The sequence below is a fragment of the Stenella coeruleoalba genome (assembly GCF_951394435.1).
Source record: "Stenella coeruleoalba genome assembly, chromosome: 5".
In the NCBI taxonomy this organism is placed as follows: Eukaryota; Metazoa; Chordata; class Mammalia; order Artiodactyla; family Delphinidae; genus Stenella; species Stenella coeruleoalba.
In genome coordinates, this window is record NC_137150.1 from 59,060,934 (window position 1) to 59,085,094 (window position 24,161).

The 24,161-nt window shown below is 39.0% G+C and overlaps 1 long non-coding RNA gene across 1 annotated transcript in view; it reads left to right on the forward strand.

The window, feature by feature from the left end:
• Positions 1 to 2,209: 2,209 nt before the first annotated feature.
• The window catches only part of LOC307186734, a 425,306-nt gene continuing 403,354 nt past the window's right edge, over positions 2,210 to 24,161 (forward strand). Inside the window, exons 1-2 of the long non-coding RNA XR_013828454.1 lie at positions 2,210 to 2,737; positions 6,933 to 7,002. This is a non-coding gene — a long non-coding RNA (uncharacterized lncRNA). The remainder of the gene's footprint in view (positions 2,738 to 6,932; positions 7,003 to 24,161) is intronic.

Genomic DNA, 24,161 nt, shown 5'->3' on the forward strand with positions numbered 1-24,161 from the left:
ATATTTGCCTATTTATTGAGGTGCTTCTATGTTGGGTGCATAAATATTTACAATTGTTATATCTTCTTCTTGGATCGATCCCTTGATCATTATGTAGTGTCCTTCTTTGTCTCTTGTAATAGTCTTTATTTTAAAGTCTATTTTGTCTGATATGAGAATTGCTACTCCAGCTTTCTTTTGGTTTACATTTGCATGGAATATCTTTTTCCATCCCCTCACTTTCAGTCTTTATGTGTCTCTAGGTCTGAAGTGGGTCTCTTGTAGACAGCATATAAATGGGTCTTATTTTTGTATCCATTCAGCCAGTCTGTGTCTTTTGGTGGGAGCATTTAATCCATATACATTTAAGGTAATTATCGATATGTATGTTCCTATTCCCATTTTCTTAATTGTTTTGGGTTTGTTATTATAGGTCTTTTCCTTCTCTTGTGTTTCTTGCCTAGAGAAGATCTTTTAGCATTTGTTGTAAAGCTGGTTTGGTGATGCTGAACTCTCTCAGCTTTTGCTTGTTTGTAAAGTTTTCAATTTCTCCATCAAATCTGAATGAGATCCTTGCTGGGTAGAGTAATGTTGGTTGTAGGTTTTTCTCCTTCATCACTTTAAATATGTCCTGCCAGTCCCTTCAGGCTTGCAGAGTTTCTGCTGAAAGATCAGCTGTTAACCTTATGGGGATTCCCTTGTGTGTTATTTGTTGTTTTTCCCTTGGTGCTTTTAATATGTTTTCTTTGTATTTAATTTTTGACAGTTTGATTAATATGCGTCTTGGCATGTTTCTCCTGGATTTATCCTGTATGGGACTGTCTGTGCTTCCTGGACTTGATTAACTATTTCCTTTCCCATATTAGGGAAGTTTTCAACTATAATTTCTTCAAATATTTTCTCCGTCCCTTTCTTTTTCTCTTCTTCTTCTGGAACCCCTATAATTCAAATGTTGGTGTGTTTAATGTTGTCCCAAAGGTCTCTGAGACTGTTCTCAGTTCTTTTCATTCTTTTTTCTTTATTCTGCTCTGCAGTAGTTACTTCCACTAGTTTATCTTCCAGGTCAGTTATCCGTTCTTCTCCCTCAGTTATTCTGCTATTGATCCCTTCTAGAGTATTTTTAATTTCATTTATTGTGTTGTTCATCATTGCTTGTTTCATCTTTAATTCTTCTAGGCCCTTGTTAAATGTTTCTTGCATTTTCTCTATTCTATTTCCAAGATTTTGGATCATCTTTACTATCATTATTCTGAATTCTTTTTCAGGTACACTGCCTATTTCATCTTCATTTGTTAGGTCTGGTGGGTTTTTATCTTGCTCCTTCATCTGCTGTGTGTTTTTCTGTCTTCTCATTTTGCTTATCTTACTGTGTTTGGGGTCTCCTTTTTGCAGGCTGCAGGTTCGTCTGATTGTGTGTTTTGGGGTGCCTGTGGACTTATTATGATTTTAGGCAGCCTCTCTGCTAATGGGTGGGGTTGTGTTCCTGTCTTGCTTGTTGTTTGGCATAGGGTGTCCAGCACTGTAGCTTGCTGGTCGTTGAGTGAAGCTGGGTGTTGGTGTTGAGATGGAGATCTCTGGGAGATTTTCGCCATTTGATATTACATGGAGCTGGGAGGTCTCTTGTGGACCAGTGTCCTGAAGTTGGCTCTCCCGCCTCAGAGGCACAGCACTGACTCCTGGCTGCAGCACCAAGAACCTTTCATCCACACGGCTCAGAATAAAAGGGAGAAAAAGTTGAAAGAAAGAAAGAAAGAGGATAAAATAAAATAAAATAAAGGTAAAATACAATAAAGTTATTAAAATAAGAAAATAATTATTAAGAAAAAAAGAAAAACGGACATATAGAACCCTAGGACAAATGGTGGAAGCAAAGCTATACAGACGAAATCTCACACAGAAGCATACACATACACACTCACAAAAAGAGGAAATGGGGAAAAAGTAATAAATTTTGCTCTCAAAGTCCACCTCCTCAATTTGGGATGATTGGTTGTCTATTCAGATATTCCACAGATGCAGGGTACATCAAGCTGATTGTGGAGATTTAATCTGCTGCTCCTGAGGCTGCTGAGAGAGATTTCCCTTTCTCTTTGTTCGCAGAGCTCCCAGGTTTCAGCTTTGGATTTGGCCCCGCCTCTGCGTGTAGGTCTCCGGAGGGCGTCTGTTCTTCGTTCAGACAGGACGGGGTTAAAGGAGCCGCTGATTCGGTGGCTCTGGCTCTCTCGGGCCGGGGGGGAGGGCGGGGCATGGAGTGAGGGGCGGGCCTGCGGCGGCAGAGGCCGGCGTGACGTTGCAACAACCTGAGGCGCGCCCGTGCGTTCTTCCGGGGAAGTCGTCCCTGGATCCTGGGACCCTGGCAGTGGCGGGCTGGACAGGCTCCCTGGAAGGGAGGTGTGGATAGTGACCTGCGCTCGCACACAGGCTTCTTGGTGGCGGCATCAGCAGCCTTAGCGTCTCATGCCTGTCTCTGGGGTCCTTGATTGTTAGCCGCGGCTCACGCCCGTTTTGGAGCTCCTTTAAGCAGCGCTCTTAATCCCCTCTCCTTGCCCACGAGGAAACAAAGAGAGAAGAAAAAGTCTCTTGCCTCTTCGGCAGGTCCAGACTTTTCCCCGGACTCCCTCCCGGCCAGCCGTGGCGCACTAACCCCTTCAGGCTGTGTTCACGCTGCCAGTTCTCTCCCTGCGCTACGACGGAAGCTCAAGCCTCAGCTCCCAGCCCCACCCAACCCGGCGGGTGAGCAGACAAGCCTCTCGTGCTGGTGAGTGCCGGTCGGCCCTGATACTCTGTGCGGGAATCTCTCCGCTTTGCCCTCCGCAGCCCTGTTGCTGCGCTCTCCTCTGCGGCTTCGAAGCTCCCGCCCTCCAACACCCGCTGTCTCCACCCGCGAAGGGGCTTCTAGCGTGTGGAATCCTTTCCTCCTTCACGGCTTCCTCCCACTGGTGCAGGTCCCGTCCCTATTCTTTTGCCTCTGTTTTTTCTTTTGCCCTACCCAGGTACGTGGGGAGTTTCTTGCCTTTTGGGAGGTCTGAGGTCTTCTGCCAGCGTTCAGTAAGTGTTCTGTAGGAGTTGTTCCACGTGTAGATGTATTTCTGATGTATCTGTGGGGAGGAAGGTGATCTCCGCGTCTTACTCTTCCGCCATCTTCCCCGTCTCCCCCAAGGTCTACTCTTCCATGCACCTCCCTTCCTGTCCTTAGGTTATGGTTCCCCATGGGTATGAGGAGTGAAAGGGAAAAGAGCCTACCTCTTGGCCTTTACTCTCCTTTTCTAGACATTCCCATAGTCATTTCCTTGGCTGCAACCTGCAAGTTTCTATGTTTAGCCCCACCTGCAATCGATTAAGTTACTATTGGGCCCTGTTGAAACTTCTTAGGATTCTTTGGCTTTGTCCTCCGCCCCTAACTGATGGGATCCAAAACTATCTGTGTTACACATAACCCGTGTATGTTGGTACGTGCGTATCTTCCCCAGTTCATCCCTGAGTCATTTTGCTGGATTCCCCCTGTTGTCAGATGCCGTTGGTAACCCATGTACTGACAGCCTCTTGGGGCAGGAATTTTTGTGGATCCATTATGTTTGGATTTTACTTGTTTACACTTTAGAGTTTAAGCTTAGTGATTCCCAGTTGTGAAAGCACATCTTATTTCCAGATCTTAGTGCTAAGCACTGAAGTGAACTTTGGCATAGACTCTGACTTTCCCCTTAGCCCGGCCTGCCGGTGTTTGATAAATACTGCGTGCTGCTTGGTGCTCCTCCTAGTTATCCTTCTTCATAAACTAACTCATAAAATAAGGGTTTAAATTTTTTTTAATTTCTGTAAAAAATTTAAAAATTAAAAAATATAAAAAGAAAAATATCACTTGAAATTACATTATCTGAGAATAAATACTATTGCTACTTTTAATGTACATATGTTATATATTTATATATAAAACAATATATATTTATATATATCAAATATATATATTGCGATCACATAATAAATGGAGTTTTATATCCTTAATTTTTCACTTAGTATGAATATTTTCCCATGTCAGTAAGAAATATCGCTAATAGGCATATTACATTCTATTGTATTTATCGCAATTTAGTTGATAATTTTCCAGATTTGAAGCATTTATAATAATAATATCTAATATTTACTTAGTACTTACTGTGTGCTAGCCATACCTTTGATGCTTTACATATATTAACTCATTTAATTTTCATAACATACTTTTGAGATCCCCAGTTTACAGGTGAGAAAACTGAGGCATAGAGAGGTTAATAATGAAAGTCATAAGGTTGTCATTGGAAGCTGGTGAAGTTATAATTGGAATGCAGCTAGTCTGGCTCTAGAACTTGAAGTCCTAACCATTATCCGATTATTGTCTGACTCATTGTATAAATATCTTTGTGGAAAAAAAACTTTATCTGCATTTCTGATAGTTTCCACTAGGAAGATTCCTAGAGGTGGATTAACTGGGTTAAGAGTTATGAAGTCTTTCAAACTCTTGAAGAATGCTGTACAGTTACCCTTTGAAAAATTCTTACCAATTTGCGTTTACACCAATAGTGGGAAGAGCTTCCAGGCACACTGACTTCTACCAGTGTAATTTAATTCCTCTTTTATTACCTTGAATTTGGGATCTCTCTGAATGGTTAAAATAGTTGAAGGATCAGGGATCCCCTAAAAACAAAGGAAGTACAATTTTATACAAATGAGTCATTTGTATATATACCTCAGATAATACTATAACCTTGTTTTATTGATTTGTACATAAATGACTTTATGTCATCACTACTGTATGTGTGATTGTGTACTCTGACTGCTTGTGCCCAAGATTTGGGGGTCATTACACCTGTCAAGGGTACCTTTCAAAATGTAGCCTTATTTTGACAACTGCTGTCACAGGTGATATTTAGAATACTTTCTCAAGCTTTTAGGCAGTTGGAAGTCATATTACGTTAATGATCTTATACTGCTCTTTGGCTTAAAAAAATAACACAGTAAAAAAATATCCTGCTCAAATGTATTTTTACTTTGCATTTGCTTTATGTGATGTGCAGAAAGTGTTACATGTATCTGCATTTCCAGGTAATAATAACCTTTGTTAACCTAGGTTTTATCTCTGGAACAAAAATTCTCTACTACCATCCAGAATTCAAGGAACACTAAGACTAGCAGGCAGAAATCCCAATTATTTTTTAAAGAAAAGTTGAAAATTCCATGTACATATAACAGGGAAGAAAATTTTAGCAATTTCTGCAGTGATCTGGACAACTTCAATTGGGAGTCTAAATTATTCCTTGTGATGGGATGAAAATCAATCACCTATCCTTCACTAGTTCTTTGGGTTAGTATTTTATCATCACTATTTTCTGAATCTTCATCGAATCACGTGTCTCAGGCTTCATTAAGATTCTGTGTCTTTTAGTGACAGGTACAGCTTAGATTTTAAATGATTTAAAATCTAAGAAGTAAGTGCGCACGGAGGGGCATGCAAGAGGCTGGTAACTTGGAGCAAAATAACAAACACGCATTCTACTGTGTAATATCTTGAAGCCTGTGTTGCTTGTGATTCTTTATAGTTTTTATTTTTAAGTGTGACTCTTGGTTGAAGCTTTGTCTTGAACAAAATGCTGTTGTTAATAGCGAATGAAATGACTGGAGCTGTGCTGAGGAAAAAAAGAAGTCAGCTGAAGGATTTAAAGCAGACCACTGCAAACCAAACGTTGCAATTATCTGCAGCTGAAAACAAGTAGCTTTTAATGTGTCCATTTGGCCAAGAAGAGAGAGGAGAATTATAGACCATTGCTCTTTCCTCTCTCACATACTCTGTCTTCTTCTTTATATAGTTTATCATCCATAATTTCAGGATGTATTTTGCTTCTTTAAGCTGTTTTATCTGTAGGCTTATGAGGTCACTCATGTGTGAATTCCTTTGTTAGTCATCTCACCTTTTGCCTTGATGATAGAAAATTGATCAGGCCTAAAGTACAAGTTCAATAGACAACCCCCTTAGTCCTTTGTCTAGGAGAATAGCTACCATTGAAGGCCATGAGCAGGTTGCTATTAATATGACAGCCTGCTCTATCTCCCACTGTAATTTATAATGAAATACCTAATCTCCATTATTTTGATCCAAGCAGGCGATCCCATGAAAAAGTCTTTTCATCCAGTTCCCAATGGCTGTTACATGAGAAATGGCAAACCAATAATTTTTGTCAAGTTTTTTAAGCCAACAGAAATGCTTTTCCACTGCTACAGTTTCAAAAGGCACAGATAAAGCTCATTCACTGAGATGAATGAAAAAGCCATCTGGGGTTTTTCTTTTTGACTTCCTTTCCTTTTCTCCATCCTTGTAATCAAATTTGAGCAAAATCAAATGGGGCTTTCTATGAAAGTACCTTTTGTTGATCTGAACGAGCTGGTAATTTACAAAATACCCTTCCTTTGTGAGGAAGGCTAAAGAAAAAAGAATCAGTAGCTTTTAAAGCTGGGCCTTAGTGGGACTCTAAATGCAATGAAAGCAGTCTGTGTTGAGAGATTGAAATGCATTTCAAAGCCAGGCCTGACTTGGGTACAAGGAAGAACAGACCTATGTGCATTTTGTAGGAAGAAAAATGTGAATGGAAAAGGGAGAAAGGGAGAGAAACAGGGGGAAATCTGGATAATACATTAAAGTAACCATAATTTTGGAGATGCGTTCGTCTTGTTGAAGTTGTGTTTGTAACCAGTGATACCGAAGTCGGATATTTGCTCAATCAGGATGCTCAACATTTAGCCTTTAAAGTTTGGAACTGCCTGGGTTTGTGGAGAAAGCCGGCTCGTGAAGTGTGTGATGTTTTTCTCCAACTTTTTCTTTTTCTTCTTTGCTTTGGGATCCTGTGGGGAGTACCTCAAGAAAATCTGAAGATGCTAATTTTCAGACAACTAATATTTGCTATTTTTTCCCTCTTTTTGCCTATTAGATTTCCTCGTGGCAGTGATTCTTCTTCACCCCTTTGAATTCAGAAGGATGGCATAGATACCTTGAAAACAGTAAGTAATGTGTGATATTTTCTTCAATTACTGTTAATAGTTAATCATAGTAAAGCTGAAATTTGGTTATTGGAGGATTTTGGAATCATGATGCATGCCTAGAAGGAAAATAGGTTTTGTGCAGCATTTGCATTATTTGATGTGAATTACTTTTGGTTTGATTTAACTGTTTATCAACAATATTGTGCTAATGAGCATCTTTTTCACTACTGCTTTACCCAGTATATTCTGTGATAGCTACGTATTGTGTGGCATGTAGTGTATGCATTCTTAGCATAACAGTTCAAGAAACAATGCAAAAAATTGCAGGAAACTATCTTTGGAGATGTTATGTCTTGTTTCATGTACCACACAGTCTTCCTCACACATTTATAGTTTTGATTCCTATCAATCATGCTTTCTAAGGGACCTTTCTACTTGTGCTTGAAGTAAAATTCTTGAATAAATTACATGAGCTTATTTCTTCAAAATAAATATCCAGAGAGAGAAGCAAGAGTTGTTTTGATGTTATAAATTAATCAATTTTAAGGTGCTTTAAGTTACATTTCCTGTAATTTAATCGGACATTATAACCAAATAACAAAGCTTTGTTTAGAGATATTATCCCTTTTTAAGAAAAGTGAAAAGTCCATTTTCAGCTTCCTAAAAATAAGACAGACTTGTGTTATCTAAAGACATGATTCTTTGGACATGATACTTAGAGTACACGTCACAAGTATTTTTTAAACGTAAGTGCAGCATTGGCATTTTTAAGTAACTATGGTGCATCTTTTAAATATGTAAATACCTTAATCAGAATGAAGCAATATGGGGCAGAATCAGTTCTAATGTCTCCTTGATGGTTTGAACAGTATCTTCATTAGTGTGGGCACTGCCAAATCGAGTGTGACCTGAGAATTCCACGTAGGCAATCATGAGACTTTTCTTTCTGGAGCCAGGAAACAAGTTTTAATGAAACCAAGACCTATGTTGTTTAATCCTTAAGGTAACCATCAGAGATTTTAGAGATGCTGAAATGGGAAATAGGATCCAGATGGTTTCACAGAGGTCTCTATGAGGGCCAAACACTTTCCCCTTCTAACTATTCGTTATAGCAAATCTAAAGTCCTGGAAGTTTGTATTTAAGATGAAGTCTGTCTTCTACGCTTTTGCTGCTTTAGGTCTCTTTTCCAACTTCCTACAAATTTATCTTTGCCTGTGGTTTTGAGCCATTTGCTGCCTCCTAATGCCTAATTTTAAAATAGCACACATGGCGAACTGCCAAAAAGGTGGCAGTGGGGTATTGGTTTGTGCTGGTATTGAAGTTCCAAGGTTGTTGTTACCCATAATTTACAACAGTTGCTACAAAACAGATGATTAAAACCTGAGGAGTGGCGGGGAGGGAGAAGAGTAAAATTAATTGGTGCGCTTCTTCATGGATCTAAGTGTGGTTTCTTCCTGTGAAAATAAGTTGGATTGTTGTGTTGTATACGTGGCCACAACAGTCTGTACTGTGCCATTGCAGTCACTGCCTACAGTCTTAGATTGATAGAGAAGCACAATATTAAAGAGCTTTTGTTTGAAAGATGTACTTAATTTTACCATTTATACAGATTTTTTTCTCATAGTATTGATTTCATTCCTCTTTTTATAAAAATTAAGCTTGTTGTTAGGTTAAGATTGTTGCTATTTTTTTTAGTTCTTAAAAGAAAAAGCTTATTATTTAGGCATGTCATTGTTGTTTTATTGCTAAGCCAAATTAGTACCTGAGCAATAATACTTTGTCTTTTACTTACTAATTTCATGTCTAGTCAATCTTGTAAGCATTTTGCAAAGTTTCTCTTCTGTGTTATCTTTAAGTACTTTTGGTAAGAGCTAGAGGTAATTTGTTTTGGAGTAGTTGTAAAGAATGACTGTCAAGACATGTTAAGGAATGGATAATCAGGCTTGGAGATCAGCTAGGGTCCCTGCTTGCTTGGTTTATCAAGGACTGCCTGCTTTAGAGCTCTTGTTAGTGGAGAAATGAATGTTTCCTCTTTCTGTCAACATAGGTATGAACATTGTTCCGTAAGCACCTGCATTTGGGGGAACTGGAGAGCTAGGTATTTCCCAGCTAACCGTTGGGGCAAGGGAAGCTTCTCAACTCTTTTGCTTACAGCCCTTCTATTCCTGGGTATAACAACTCATGTGCCATACACTGTACTATTTGCTAAGCCAAAACAAAAACAAAGACAAACAAACAAACAAAAACCCACTTCTGGAAAGTTTAGAAATCTGGATCTTTGTGGTATCTTCAGAAGTTATCAGAGGAAAGGAAAAGGTCACACGTTTGTCAAAACTCTGAAGCATCTGAGATTTATTTTAAATTTGTTTAAAGATTTATTTTAGATTTGTTTTCCTTTGTGTAAAAATAAAATTTCCTTGGGTTTTGCATCAGGAACTGGGTGCTAACTTTCCATTACAATGATGGTATTGAGGTTTCAGTGCATTCATGGACTAGCAATAAAATCCAAAGGGGGAGATGAAGCTTGTATAGCCCTAATCCTTCCAGGGTAGGGGCCTGCCTAAGCTCTGTCAGTAGAAGCTGTTATCTTCAGCAGGATGAGATAAGTGTGTCCATGATTTGATGTACTGACAAGCTGTGGATTGCCTGACTAAACAGGATGTGTTAAGTAGTCGCATTCTCTAGTGTTCAGAATGCAGGAAATTGATTGGCCTGGTTTTAATTACAGTTTTGTATTGATGATGGGCTGATCACTGGCATCTTTGGGTCTTACTTCCCTCAGGTGTCAAATGGAATGTTATCTGTTGTTTGTTTCTTTTCTTGCCTCCTATGGATGGGGCAGACATTTTGGCGTGCATGTGATGGTTGGGTCTGGTCAACTTATTTGGTAATGACGTGATGACAAAGAAAAGACCAAGTTTCTACAAATGATGCCTCATTGCTAATCCCAGTTGGGAGCCAACATTAGATGACAAAGGGGACAAGACAAGAGGGTTTGGGGCAGGTTTTAATCAATGTCAAGGTCATTCCAATTATTGATCAAACAACTCTATGAAACTATAAGCATGACACCAGCATTTAAAGTGGAAGAGAATGCACCAATTTCCATTGTGTCCTAAAATTCACTATGGGGAAACTGGGAGCATAATAGACAGAAAATCTCTATGTAACACCACTTTTTACAAGGGCTTTGATGCAGATTGTAAGATGACAAGATAGATATAAATAATGACTAAATAATTATGCGTAGGGAAAATAAAATTTAGTTTAAGACAGGAAAAAAAGTGCAACACATCTGAAGGCTATATATTTCAATTTTTTTTTTTGAGTCACAGACTTGGCTCAGGGATTTTAGCAGCTATAGCAACAATGGAAAAAAAAAACCATCATTAAAAGAGTAACTTCCATATAGTGAGCATTTTGTATGTTTTAGCCCTAATCCTCATGAGAACCCCAAATCTTGCTATCATTACCCTCATTTTATAGTGGAGATAATGCAGGATCAGAAAGATTCAGTGACTGGCCTCTGGTTACACAGGCAGCATGTGACTATGTGGATTAAATCCTGGGCTCTCTGATTCTTATAGCCTGGGCCTTCCTGGGGTAACACAGATGTCAGCTGTCCCTGCAGTCTCTGACACATGCATAACCTCTTTCTGTTTTTGTCCAGGAAAGCTTTCAGTGAGTCTTTTGCTTGCACACCAGTGTATTTTCTGCATAGGTTTTCTTTTAAGTTGCTCAGGTCTTTGCTTCTGCTTTTTGGCTTAAGCAGTTGACGTTACACGGTTCTTGGAGCCTTGAACTTGATTGTCAGCAGTGTATCTCTTTTAGGAGAGGATGCCCAATCTGTCAGCCATTCAAAATTGCCTATGTTATCGTAGTCTAATGAGTATGTTCTTCAAAGAGTGAATTGGAGGCTAAAAAAAAAAAGCCTTTTGATGTTCATAGACTCCTTATAAAGTGCTCTAAAACCAAGAAAGATTGTAGTTTTTTTTCCCCACTAAGAGAGTTACAAGAACAGATTTAATAACGTATAATACCCTTCCTCAGAAGGGCAAGCTCTTTTAACATATATAAGCTAGCTCAGTGGGGGTAAAAATACATGGGTAAAGTGAGTAAAATACGTGGGTAAAAGTGTGCTGTGAAAAAGCTACCCCAAAGTTATTTTCAATTTCTTTCATTAACTGAAGGAAGAGCAAAGTACTTTATCCTATAGTTTAGCATTCTAACAGTTCAAAGATAGGGGCAAGTAGGACACGTGTGCAGAAGGAATGTTAAGGCTTCCCCTCCAGCTTCTGCTATGCAGAAAATTTGAATTCAGCTATGGTTTATGCATGAATTCAGATTTTCTGTTGTTTGTTGGGGAAGCCAGATCTGGAAATAATGCCCTTTAAACACAGAGCAGACCTCTCTTCTCAACCTTGCTTGGATGACTTACCCAAAGCAACTTGGAAAATTTTTCTTTTTTGGACGTCTAGGTATGACCAAGGAAATGGTCACTTGTATTTCTTCATAGAAAATTCCAAAATGGACAAGTTACTTTTCTGGCCTTCAAAAAAAAAAAAACAAAAAAAGTCCAGATGCCCACAGGGATAGCACAGTCCATGATCAATACAGTGTGAAAATAAGAAAAAAGAGAGGGGGAGGGGCTAGAAGGATGACGGGAGGTAGAGGACAGAGGATGAGGGAGAGAAAAGGAAAATTCCAGGGGATCAAAAATGTTTAAAGACTTTATATCCTAAAGCCACACAATTTTAGAGCTGCACTCTGCCTTAAAGAGTTTCTAACACTGGGGTTATCAACTGGGAGGATGAGCAGTAGGAGGGGAAGGGTGACCCCCAACCTGCTATGGGCAGCAGGACCTTCAGGTTGCTGTATATTGTTTCAGAAAGCATATGAACACATTTAATATTATAGTATAATTTTATATTTGGAAAATTCAACAAATATTGTTATGTTAATAATTTAAACGTCAGAAACTAATGCTTCACAGGATCATCTTGGTCTGATGGCTGATGGAAATGTACAGAGGGTCAGTCATTCTCAGTCTGCAGAAACCTCTGGGTGAAAGGTGGGTAGCTGTATCAGAAGGTGTTTGGTACTGAGGGGGCATTAGATTTTACATTTTAATAAAATTGAGGGTATAGGATAAAACAGGTTAAGAAGCACTTATCTAGACCAAGAAGAGCAGGCTTGGGAGGTATTCGTCATTCAACAAATATTATTGAGCACTCTACTGGGTTTGACACTCAGTTGAGGATACGTTTGCAGAGAACTGGATATATAAATATGGAGCTCAGGTGAGTTCTGGACTCAAGATAGAAACCTGGGACCGTCTTGGAACAGAAATGTCAAGTAAGTTAAGGACCGAGAAGGGCACACTGTATCTAGCAACAAAGAGATTGTGATTGACTTTGCAAGGGCATTTTGGGTAGAGGGATGATGTGGAAACCAGATTTTTGTGGGCTAAGAAGTGAGTGGGAGGAATGAGAGAGGAGATTGCATCTATGGACAATTATTTCAGTCAGCCTCACTGGGGAAGGATTTGGATCAAAGCTAGAGCAGAGCTTGGGCATTAAGGGAGAGTTTTTTTAGATAGGAGATAATTAAGTGCAAAGTATTTTAATACATATAAGATAGTTAAACAACTATTAATTCACTGAATGTTCATCGAAAATGCATTGTGAGGTGTAATGTCAGATGAAGAATGCATAGTGCTTGCTCTCAGAAAGTTTGCCAGCTAGGTTACTCAATAAGGCCAATCACTAATCACAATAATAGCCTGGAAATATGGCTCATCAAAGTAGTATAAACAGTGCTATGTGGATTAAAATATCAAAGATCAAAAGTTATTCACCTAGGGACTCCCCTGGTGGTGCAGTGGTTACGAATCCGCCTGCCAATTCAGGGGACATGGATTTGAGCCCTGGTCCAGGAAGATCCCACATGCCACGGAGCAACTAAGCCCGAGCACCACAACTACTGAAACCCGCTTGCCTAGAGCCCGTGCTTCACAACAAGAGAAGCCACTGCAATGAGAAGCCCGTGCATCACAACGAAGAGTAGCCCCCGCTCACTGCAGCTAGAGAAAGCCTGCATGGAGCAACGAAGACCCAACACAACCAAATAAATAAATAAACTTATTTTTAAAAAAAGTTATTCACTCATGTGGGATCAAGAAAGGTATTATGGAGAAAGCAGACCTTGAAAGGATGAAAGATTACAACAGAAGGAGCTTGCGAACCAAAGCACAAAGATTTTGGGGGTTTGGGTTATCATACAACGGTCTAAAAGATCATGGAGGGCACGTTGGACTTTTACTGTGGGGGCTTTGAATTCCGAATTCATAGGTTTGGTTCAATTCTGTGAGCAAGTGGAAGGTTTTTGTATAAGATAAGGACGTGGTCCACAGATCTACGTTAGGAAAATGAACTTGGTTACCACACCTGGAAATGTCTGGAGTAGGTTGAAAGTAAGGAAGCTGGTTAAGAAACCTATGAAATAGACCAGGTGAGAGGGAACCAGAGGCTCAATCAGAGTAGTGACAGTAGGAATGGAATGAAAGAGAATTAATTCACTCATTAATTCAACAGAAATTTACTTAGTGCTTACTATGTGTTAGGCTGACGTAGCGTCTCTAATCTCAAGGAGCTCCCAGCCAAATGTGTGATGTGAATAAGTTCCATAATAGAGGGATGAACTCAATGGAAAGAGATCACACAGGAGAGAGGGGTATGTGTGTGGAAGAAACCAGAAAGGGAGTAGACTTTCAAGAAGGAAAGAGAGAGTGCTATTACCAAAGGGATAGAGTAAAAGGAGTCCTGAAATGATTCTGTTGGGTTTTTCAACATGGAGGATGTTAATGATGTTAGCAGCAGCAATTTCACTGAAGCAGAACTGTTATGGATCGAAGATTGATTGGGAGGTAAGGAATTGAGGACAGGGAGACAGGAGAAATATTTTAGAGATAAACATATGGTAGCTGCTGAGGTCAAGGTAGTGGAGAGTAAGAGATAAAATATGATTCTATGATTTTAAGTCTCAGGGAATGATGGCATCCCTTGGCAAAATAGAGAAGTCAGGAGAAAGACTTAATATTAAGGGAGCTTTGGTTTTGCCCTTGATTAAGTTTGAAATATGAATAGACATTTAGTCCATGGTTTGAAAAAAGGATAAAAAAAATTTAAAGTACTGTTAGGGCTACACACAGCTAGTTTTGATTTGTATAATAAGGTAGCTGAAGCCAAAGTCATAGAAAGTACAGTTGACCCTTGAACACTGTGGGTTTGAACTACACAAGTCCACTTACATGCAGTTATTTTTCCATAGTAAATATTACAGACTACATGGTCGTTTGTTGAATCTGCAGATGTGGAGAACCATGGATATGGAGGGCCAACTATAAATTATACATGAATTAACCACCCCACCACCACCAGTTGTTCAAGGGTCAACTGTAAAACTGTAGAGGGGGAAGAAGAGTACAGAGGACAGGAGAAAAGAATGAGAAAGACGATTAGAAGCCAGTGAAGCTGACTAAAAAGAAGTGGTCAGAAAAGCAAAAGAAACCACCAGGGTGAGTTATGGCCGCCAAGGAGAATTTTGTTTTCATGGTAGTTTACTCTTTGGTGGTTAGAATGTTATTTACTTTAAAGCAGAATAAGTACCAAGAAAATGCCAGCTCTTCGAGAGCTAAGAATTTTTGGTGTTCTTGGGAACCATTTGTTCCCAATTGGGAACAGCCATTTTAGTGGATTGATCAAAAAAATAGAAACCGACTTGGAAGGGGTTAGGGTGTGAGTAGGACTTCTTTTTTATTGTTGCAGGGAAGATGAGCGAAGATGAGATTGTGGCAAGGCTGAGAGGAAGACTGAGCACGTTTATATGTATAACTATATGAGAAACAGGGTCATCAGGGGTGAGAACTGAAAGAAAAAGTGGATAATTGATGAAGAAAATTTGGGTAGACAGTATGATTCAGCTTCTATCTTGGTGTTTCTGTCAGAACTCAATGAGATAATGAATATGAAGTATCTGACACATTAGTTGGTTTTTAATAAATGTGACCTATTATTAGTAATTCGGAGTCAGGTGGAATAAAGAAAGCATTATTGATTACCTGCTCTATGCCAGGCCCGTGTTGTTTTACTTCACTTTCACAACAGCCCTCTGAGCTAGGCATTGTCAGTCAGTTTTATACACAATAAAACCTAGAGGTTGAGGCCTTGCCTAGAGTCGCAACAAAGTAAATACAGAGCTGGGATTTGAACACAAGCCCATACTAAAGATACCATTAGGCCTTGTGATTTTTTTGAATAGTTTCGTTCTCACATGGGCTAAAGGAAGTAAGAGAAGTAGCTTGAAGGAATCCTTATTGATGTTCTTTGTAAAATGAGAGGTTAGGTATCTGCCGAGAATGAGGAGGTCCATATAGAGAGAAGGGAATGAGATAAGTGAAAGACTTGAAACAGCAACTCCAGGGTGTTAGTGCATCATTAAGAGATGAAGAAGAGAGGTGAAGTTTAGGTAGCATGTAACCTTGTTACATAAGGATATCTTAAGGTGAGGTCTCTGATACTGCAGCAGTATCTTCTAAGTCAGGAATAAGCAAATTTTTTCTGTAAAGTGACAGACTGTAAATATTTTCGACTTTGTGGGTCATGTGGTCTCTGTTGTAGCTACTCAGCTTAGTTGTTGTATCATGAAAGCAGCCATAGGTAATGCATAAACAGATGAGTGTAGCTGGGTTCTAACAGAACTTTATTAATGTTGGGCAGTGAAAATATTTCATATGGTGTCATAGTGGATAATGTCATTGTATATTATACATTTGTCCAAACACACAGAATGAACAACACCAAGAATGAACCCTAATGTAAACTGTAGACTTTGGGTGATAATGATGTGTCAGTGTTAAGTTTATCAACTGTAACAAATGTCCCACTCTGATGAGGGATGTTGATAATGGGGAGGCTGTGCATGCATAGGGTCAGGGGCTGCGTGGGAAAGCTCTGCATCTCCCTCTCAATTTTGTTATGAACCTAAAATTGTACTAGGAGAATAAAGTCCTTAAAAAAAGAAAAAATAATGGACACTGAAATGTTAATATTTACATGTCATGAAATATTCTTCTTTTGATGTTTCTTTAATCACTTAAAAATGTAAGACCATTCTTAGCTTGAGGGTAGTACAAAAATAAGCAGTGAGCCACATTTGGCCTATAGGCAGTAGTTTGCCCACTCCTGTTTTGGGTACTTCTTAGAATATAGATTCCTGGGTTTTACACTAGACCAACACAATCAGAATAATTGGGGAGTGGGGTCCAGGAATCTGCATTTTAAGTGTGTGCCTGTGTGTGTGTGTGTGTGTGTGTGTGTGTGTGTGTGTGAATATACCATTCTGAGACTACTGCTTAAGGACAGAACTAGTAAACAGAGAGTGGCTGGGCATGGTTGCCTGGAAAATACAGAGTCTCCAGGTCTCAAATCACAAAGCAACGCTCAGCAGCACAGGACTTGGAGCCAAGGAGGGTCCATAGTGGTTTGGTGATTGGCATGGAAGCAATGGAGGAAAATACAGGGGCAGGGAATTCTAGGCTTGTGGTTAGTGCTTCACTGAATGACCATCCAGGGGACCCAGACTTGGCAGGAAGGCAAAGAAAGATAGAAGGAAGCTGATGAACTCAAAATATCAGGAGGACTGGAGGGATTAGGCTCATGAGAGTAGGACACAGACTTGGAAGTCAGGGGTTAAAGGGGGATGAACAGATGTCTGTGGTTAGAGAGGACTTTCAGAAGAGCTGCGAACCATGTTGAAGTGTGAGGTAGGGCTGCATCAGGAACCGACCAGTGTTGTAGAGATGGGTGTCACTGGAGGTGAGAGGTCAAGGACTTGTGAGGTCAGGGGCCTAAGGAAAGTTAATTCAACACAGTTGGACAATACAACTAGATTGAGTGTCCAGGATGAAAATGCAGATGACCAGAGGAGTGAGAGAAGAGCCTTGTCAGCATGGGCTAGCCTGGCCAAGGAGGCCTGGAGAAGGGTATATAATATTTAGACAGGTAGAGAGCAAGGGGAGGAGGAGAGAAGAGATGTTCACTGATCATCTACTCTGTGCCTCTTTAGCGGGCCCTTATGCATATCAACTCATTTGACCTTTGCAACAAACTGCTGAAGGGAGCATTATTCCCATTTCAGAGGTGAAGAATCTAAAGTTCATAGAGGTCAGAGTCCAAAGTTGGGACTTCCCTGGTGGTCCAGTGGTTGGGACTCCATGCTTCCACTGCAGGGGCGCAGGTTCGATCCCTGGTTGAGGAACTGGGATCCTGCATGCTGTGTGGTGTAGTCAAAAAGAAAAAAAAAAAAAAATTAGAAAAAAAAAAGTCCAAAGTCACACAGAGAATAAAATGAGAAATTGGTCTTTATGGCTGGGAAGCCCATTATCTTTTTCTTTTTTATTTTGTTTATCAACTTCAGTAGGTTTGTCAGTAGTAGCTTCCTAAAGCACTGTGTTCAGAAGGATTCTGAGGTAGAAACTAAGGTCAGAAAGAGTTGTCATTAATGAGTAAATTTTCCTTGGGCACAGGAGAGGAGAGCTGTAGCTTCCAGTCCTCGTATTTGCCATTCCCTATGCATGTAACTGCCTAACCAAGGGGAAAGATATTCCAATTTCAGCGGGCTGAGGTTTAGTGAGCAAAGAATAAGAGTTGAGAAGGAGCATACTATCTTTAATAGACTATGGCAGGACCAACTTGGTTGGTTGGAGGACTCAGATAGAGGCATGGAGGGACTAAGCCTGTGAATAGGATGGCAAGTTCCAGGTTGTGAGTTTGACTTGATCCTGGGAACAACAGAAGGGTCTTGTTTGTTTGTTTAAAGCAGGAAAACGATATAAAAATGATGGTGTAGGAAGTTTAGTCTGGTGGTTGAGAAAGGGATTCAACAGAAAGGCTGTTATCAAGCTGTGAAATGTTAGAAGCTTAGATCAGGGTAGTTATTAGTGTATGAATAGCAGGAATGGAAAGCAAAGAGATATTCCAAAAGAATTATTAGTATTTGATAACTACTTAGATATAGGAAATAACATAAAAGAAGGTAGAGTCAAGGATGACTAAGATAAGATTTTGTTATGTGTATTTCAGTGAAGCTGGTCTATTCTGAGAGAACCTTCTAGAAAGACTCCCGTAACCAAATATATTTGCAAACAGTATTTGCTCAATACTCATTTTCGAGACTCACAAAACACATTAGCATATATAAGGCTCTGAGAAGTCCTGCCAAAAAGAAACCTTTTAAACTGTATTTAACTCATCTGTTTTTCAAATTAACTGAACAAAATATCTCTTTCTTACATGAAGGTGTGGCTATACAACACATACTCCGGAAAATGCTGGAAAAAATTGTGATGCCATGATCAAAAAATAAGGAAGCTCTTTTGAAGTGAACAGAATGAATTTCGTTTAGGGCTATGTTGAATTTGAAAGCAGGTATCTTTCGGGGGAGACATTCTAGAGCTTGGTGAGGAGATTAGGGCTAAAGGTGTAGATTGCAGAGTAATAAGCATAGAGGGGATTGTCGCAGTTAAGAGTGTCTAACAGAAGCTGTTTGCTGGGGCAGAGGGGTAAGTGCTTGTCAGTTCTCTAAGTTAGGGAATGGGAGATGGCAGATGAGGCAGCTAAAGGACGCGAGGGACCAATGGACAGGCAAGTATGAAGGATAGGGTAGTGCCACAAAAAATAAGGGAAGAAATGATTTCAGAAGGGGTCTGTTGTGTCAGATACTGTAGAGTGTGAGGCAAAGCCACTGTGTTTGGCAAGAAGGAGGTTACTGGTTACCCAGCAGTCAGTTCATGTTGGTGCTAAGCACTCATTCCACAAAAGGGTATTGAACATCTTCTCAAAAAAAAAAAAAAAAAAAACCACAACGTGGCTCCTGCTGTTCAGCAGCTCAGTTAGGTCTCCTGAGGAGACATTTGTCACATATAAGTGACAAATGTGCTAACAACAGAGATGTCAACTGTTACTGAGGCATGGGGGAGGGAAAGACTATTCCTGCTCTCAAAAGCTTTAAATACCTTGTTAACAGAGGTGGTGGTTGGTGACATTGTGAAGTTGGGGACGTGTGTGTCTGTGTTGGTTCCTGAGTCCAAAGTCTCTGACCTGTTTGTTGGTGCCTCTTCTCCACTTGCTTGAGCTTCCCCAGGGTCCTCTTGCTCTTAGGCAAGAATCTAAACCCTTGAAGCCATCAGTGATGGGAAGTTTGATGTGCTTCTCTTTAGGTGCTATTACATTATAAAAAGTGAACAAAGCCAGAAAGAGAATGTCTGAACTTCTGAAAAGGTGGGGTTTTTTTCCTAAACACAAATGTTTAAATGACATTTTAGCATACTGATAGCATGTAAGAAAGTGGTTAAAATATTATATATTTTATATATAATAATAAACATATACATAGTGTATATAGCACATATCGTATATGTATGCTAATATATATCTTAAATGTATATTTATATATTTAATGTTTTTTGAAAACAAGCTTTGACTTATACTCACCAGACGTTAGAAGCCTGTCATCAAAGTAGGTGGTGCGATATATTCAATGTTTAATCAGTTTTAATACTTTCAAGGCATAATATATGAAAATATTTTATTTATATGAAAATAAAATCATTAATAACATTTTTATAGTTTATTAGAAAACTGTGGTGAGAACAAAGAAAGAAATGAATAGCCTAACTTTAATATAAAGGAGACCTGATTTTACACTATCAATAACATTAATATTAAACTTTGGAAAGAAGAGTGTTCCAAAAAATAAGCCGTATCTGTTTCTACAAAATGACTAATATTATGTTGGCTTCAGGAAAGGTTAACAATTTTGTGGAGTGACCCAGAGCAAGACAACTTACAGCTAGGTGAGGTTCTCATGCCTCAGACATGTAAATAACAGTAATAATTGTAATTTAGGAGTACCTACTCTGTGCCAAGCAATTTGTAAATTATTCTTTGTACACTGTCTCATTTACAACAACTGGGAAGTAAATATTACAGCAACCAAGGAGGTAAATATTATTATCCCAAATTTATAGATGATGAAACTGAGGCTCAGAGAGGACAGGAAACTTGCACAGCATCATAAAGCTGGGATTTGAATTCCGTCTGTGCAAAACCTGTATTCTTTCCACCTCTCAACCTGTGAAGTCCTAGTACTGTGATGAAATGTCTTTTAAGTTGGGGTAAGCATCTTCACAAAATGACAAAAGGAAGTGGTAGACTGTCAGAAGCTTATGATAAAAGTAGATCGGGCTGTCTAGGTATTAGGGAAGTGCTTCAAGACATTCCTTCATCACTTAAACTCTCAGGTCTTGAATTATGGAACATTTTGAAAATCCTTGGAGGTAGTATTAAAATTTAACAGGTATAAACCAGAAAGGTGAGTAGATGCTAATGGCAGTGGAAAGGAAATTGCCTGTCAACTTTGTTCATCCTGGAGATATATGGTGAGTTTGTATATAAACATGAAATTACACACCATCATGGGAAGTAGTGTACATGAATATTGTGCCCTATGTTTCAAGCTATTTTAACTTACAGGAAAGAAGAGTCTTACAGGTCATGGCTAAATTCCCTCTTGTTTGGGAATGATTTTACCCAAGGTAAGTTGAACTCAATAACTGTATGTTTCAGGGAAATTTAATACTTGTTTCTCTCTGCCCAGAATGTGCTCTCCTGTTCCCTTGATCCCTTATGTCTCTGCTCACCACATAAAGAGTTCTACTTTTCTTACCCGAACTTTCTTGTTTTTTTGTCTTTATGTTTGCTTTATCCACTCCTGGCTTTGGATTGTCATCATTTCATCCTCCTATTTTCATTTTGTTTTGCCCTTTGGGGTAGGGTTGGTGGTAGTGGTATATTCTCTGGACGAAAACCTTCAGTAAAAGTTTATTCTTTGCTCTTGCAACTTTTGTTGTAATCTTGTACAACAGCACATCCCTATTCCATTTGTTTCCTTTAACTTTAGCGCAAGACCTTTTACAGTTTCCTCCAACTGTCTCTCAAAATTTTATAGTTTTTATTCTTACTTTTTTTTTGAGGTGCTCATTTAAGACATTATTGTCTAACTTCTCCAGAATAGTCTCTCTTCGTCCTACCCTTCTCTGTTTTTCTTTATTCCTTTATGCTGCCTTCATTTTCTGTTTTACTTCTTTCTATATTTCCTCTCGTTTGTGCCATCATATTCCTCCTTTTCTCTTTTCTAGAACTTTGGGCTGAATAAACTTCTCCCTATGGTATTCTTTTCCCATAACTTTTCTCTGAAACTCTCCTTTATCTTTTAACTTTAATTCCCTTTTACTCTTATTAAACTCAGCCCCCCAAAATCCATTAACTTTTCTTCATTCTTCAACTAAAAACCTTTCCTTCAGTCTATTCCAGACCCATCAGATGCTTGAATCACTTCCTCACCTCTGACCTTCTTCTTGACCTTCTCTCAGCTACTTTATCACTATCCTCTGAACTGAAATTGTACTTACCAAAGAAGTTCTAATGACTTCCTCCTGGACAAATTGAATGTCCTTTCATCTGTGATCCTCATCTTTACTGGCAATGACTCTACCCGTAGGTTAGTAGATCATCTTTACTTTTGAAGCAAGTTGGGCTTCTTTTTTTTTTTTTTTGGAACTAACAAAATATCTTCCAGAGTGTGCATCATTTTGTTTATTTTGCTTATGAGAGTCAGAGATAACTTTCTGTTTGCATTTCTAATAACCGTCTTTAAAAGCATCTTGACATTTTTCGATTGTTTTTAAATGGTCAGTGAATGGTTTTCTGAATTTGGGTAGGGTTCTCTTCCCTGAAGGACAGACTTCTAAGTCAGTGTTATTCCCCCGCCTACCACAACAAACACACTGAATTTCCCCAAATCTAATTTGCAGGTTATCACCACAGTCAGGAAATCTTAAATAAATGACTTTTGGGAAATAATTTCTTTGCTCATTTTGAAGGTCATTCCCTTCAAACCTCCCCAGACTCAAATTCAGTTGAAAATAAGAACTTTAAATATTTCTGAATGAAACTTGAAAGAATAAAAACACCCTTCCACAATTCTAATTAACGATGAAAAATATATTAGCCTTTACTTGGCTCCATAAATGTGTTTTTTACTGTGGTGACTATTTTTGCACTTGATAAATTTTAACCTTCATATGAACAACAAGAGTAAAAAGCTCCAGTGATAAGGGAAAAAATGATTTAGAAAGTATATAGATTGCTGCTCTGTAACAAAAGCTTTAGAATTCCAAGTTCAGGCTGCTACTGTCTATTTTTCCTTGCTAAGTGCAAGGGGGTGTAGCCTTAGACTTCTGTGATTCCTTTGGGCAGGTTTATGTCACTCCTATTAACATTGTTTAAATATAGCTTTCTTAAATCCTGAGAATGGTGCTGAAAATAGTGTTTTGACTAGTAAAATGGAGAAGACAAAGAACCAAAGACAAAAGCAAGATATGCACTGACTGATTTATGTCATTTTAATAACTTAATTACTTGATAAGCACTTATATGATTTAGTTACTGATCTTCAGTCTTTCAGTGCTAGGGAATGAATTGCTGATGTACCACACCCAGGTACTGTCAAAAATTCAGAGCAATGCTGTATTCTGTGGTATTTTAGGAGGCATATTCCTGAGTTGTATCATTAAGTAGCTCATCATATAAAATAGGTCAGTTTTGAGAAAGTATTTCATAGCAGAACCAGATTGTTTTCTGAATTGGTGCTCTCCTTAATTTCTCCAGGCTGGATGGATTTTAAAGTAGGGAAAAGAATAATGTACTATCTTTTTTTCTGATTTATGAATAACGGAAAAAATTCAGAATTGTGATCTAGTCAACATTCCACCAGGATTATGCAAGGGATGGCATCAAGGCTAGGTACTGTCTCTGCCTTGAACTTGGACTCATCCCAAAGAAGTGTGTCTTTCATAGACCTGAAGAGGAAATACTAATGATATTTCCTAGGAGTAAACATTCTAGTTAGTATGCCTACAGTGAAATCCTGTGCTTAGAGCAAACAAGCCAATATGACCTTGTCCAACTTCTCTTACAGCAGTGAAGTCAGGTTTCAATGATCATTATGGGCAGTCGCAAGGAGATAAATGTCAACATCCATTTATTCATCAACTTATTCTTATTTGAGTGCTTATTTGATGCAGATACTCTTTTAGGTGCTAGGGATTAAACAGAGAGTAAGAAATTGTTCTTAACTCATTAGGGGAGAAAGGTGATTAAAATTACAAGTAATTCCTGGTTTTATGGATAATTATAATATAGTAGGATAAGTACTACAATAGTTTTAATCCAGTGGTGTAACAAGAACACACGGGAAGGTCATTCAGCCAGGTCTGGAGGTGCGTTGGGATGGTTTAGGGGAGATGTCCTGGAAGAAGTAGGGGTCAAGCTGATATTTGAATAATGAACAGTGTTGGAAAGGTGAAGATTTGGCAGGGTAAGGAGAATATTTCAGGAAGCAGGAACAGCGTGTGCAAAGTCCCAAAGGTGAAAACGTGTGACTCACTCAGGGAGTGTTGTACAGTGAGAGGAGAGGAGTGGGGAGAAATAAAGATGGAGAGAAAAGTAAAGCTCAAATCGTGACCAGCTTGTGTATCTTGCTAAGGAGTATAGTATTTACTCTAAGCATAATAGGGAGGTATGGAAGTATTTTGAACAGAAGAGTGGCATAGACGTATTTGTGTTTTAGTAGATTACTTTAGTTACATCATGATAGGCAGGTGAAGTGGGAGCAGGGATAGAAATGGAAAGCAGGATCTGGTCGGGAGGGTTTACAGTCATTTAGGAAGAGCTTATGGTGCCTGAAATGAGGAAGTGGATAGATTTGAGGGAGACGTAGGAGATAGAATCGATAGAATATGGTGATTGGATATTGGGAATGAGAAAGAAGGAAGAGAGCTGAAGGACTTGAGTCTGTTCTAGGCAATTTGAAAAAAAACATCTGCTGTTTAATGAGGGAGAACAGGAAAGGAGTGGTGTGTTTGGGGGTAGAAAGTTGAGTTCAATTTTGGATATGCTGACTTTGAATGAGTATATAAGAGAGGATGGGGCAATCCCACTCTTGCTTTGGGGGTTGTTAGAGGAAGTTTTTCATGAGCCAATTATAGAAATAGTAT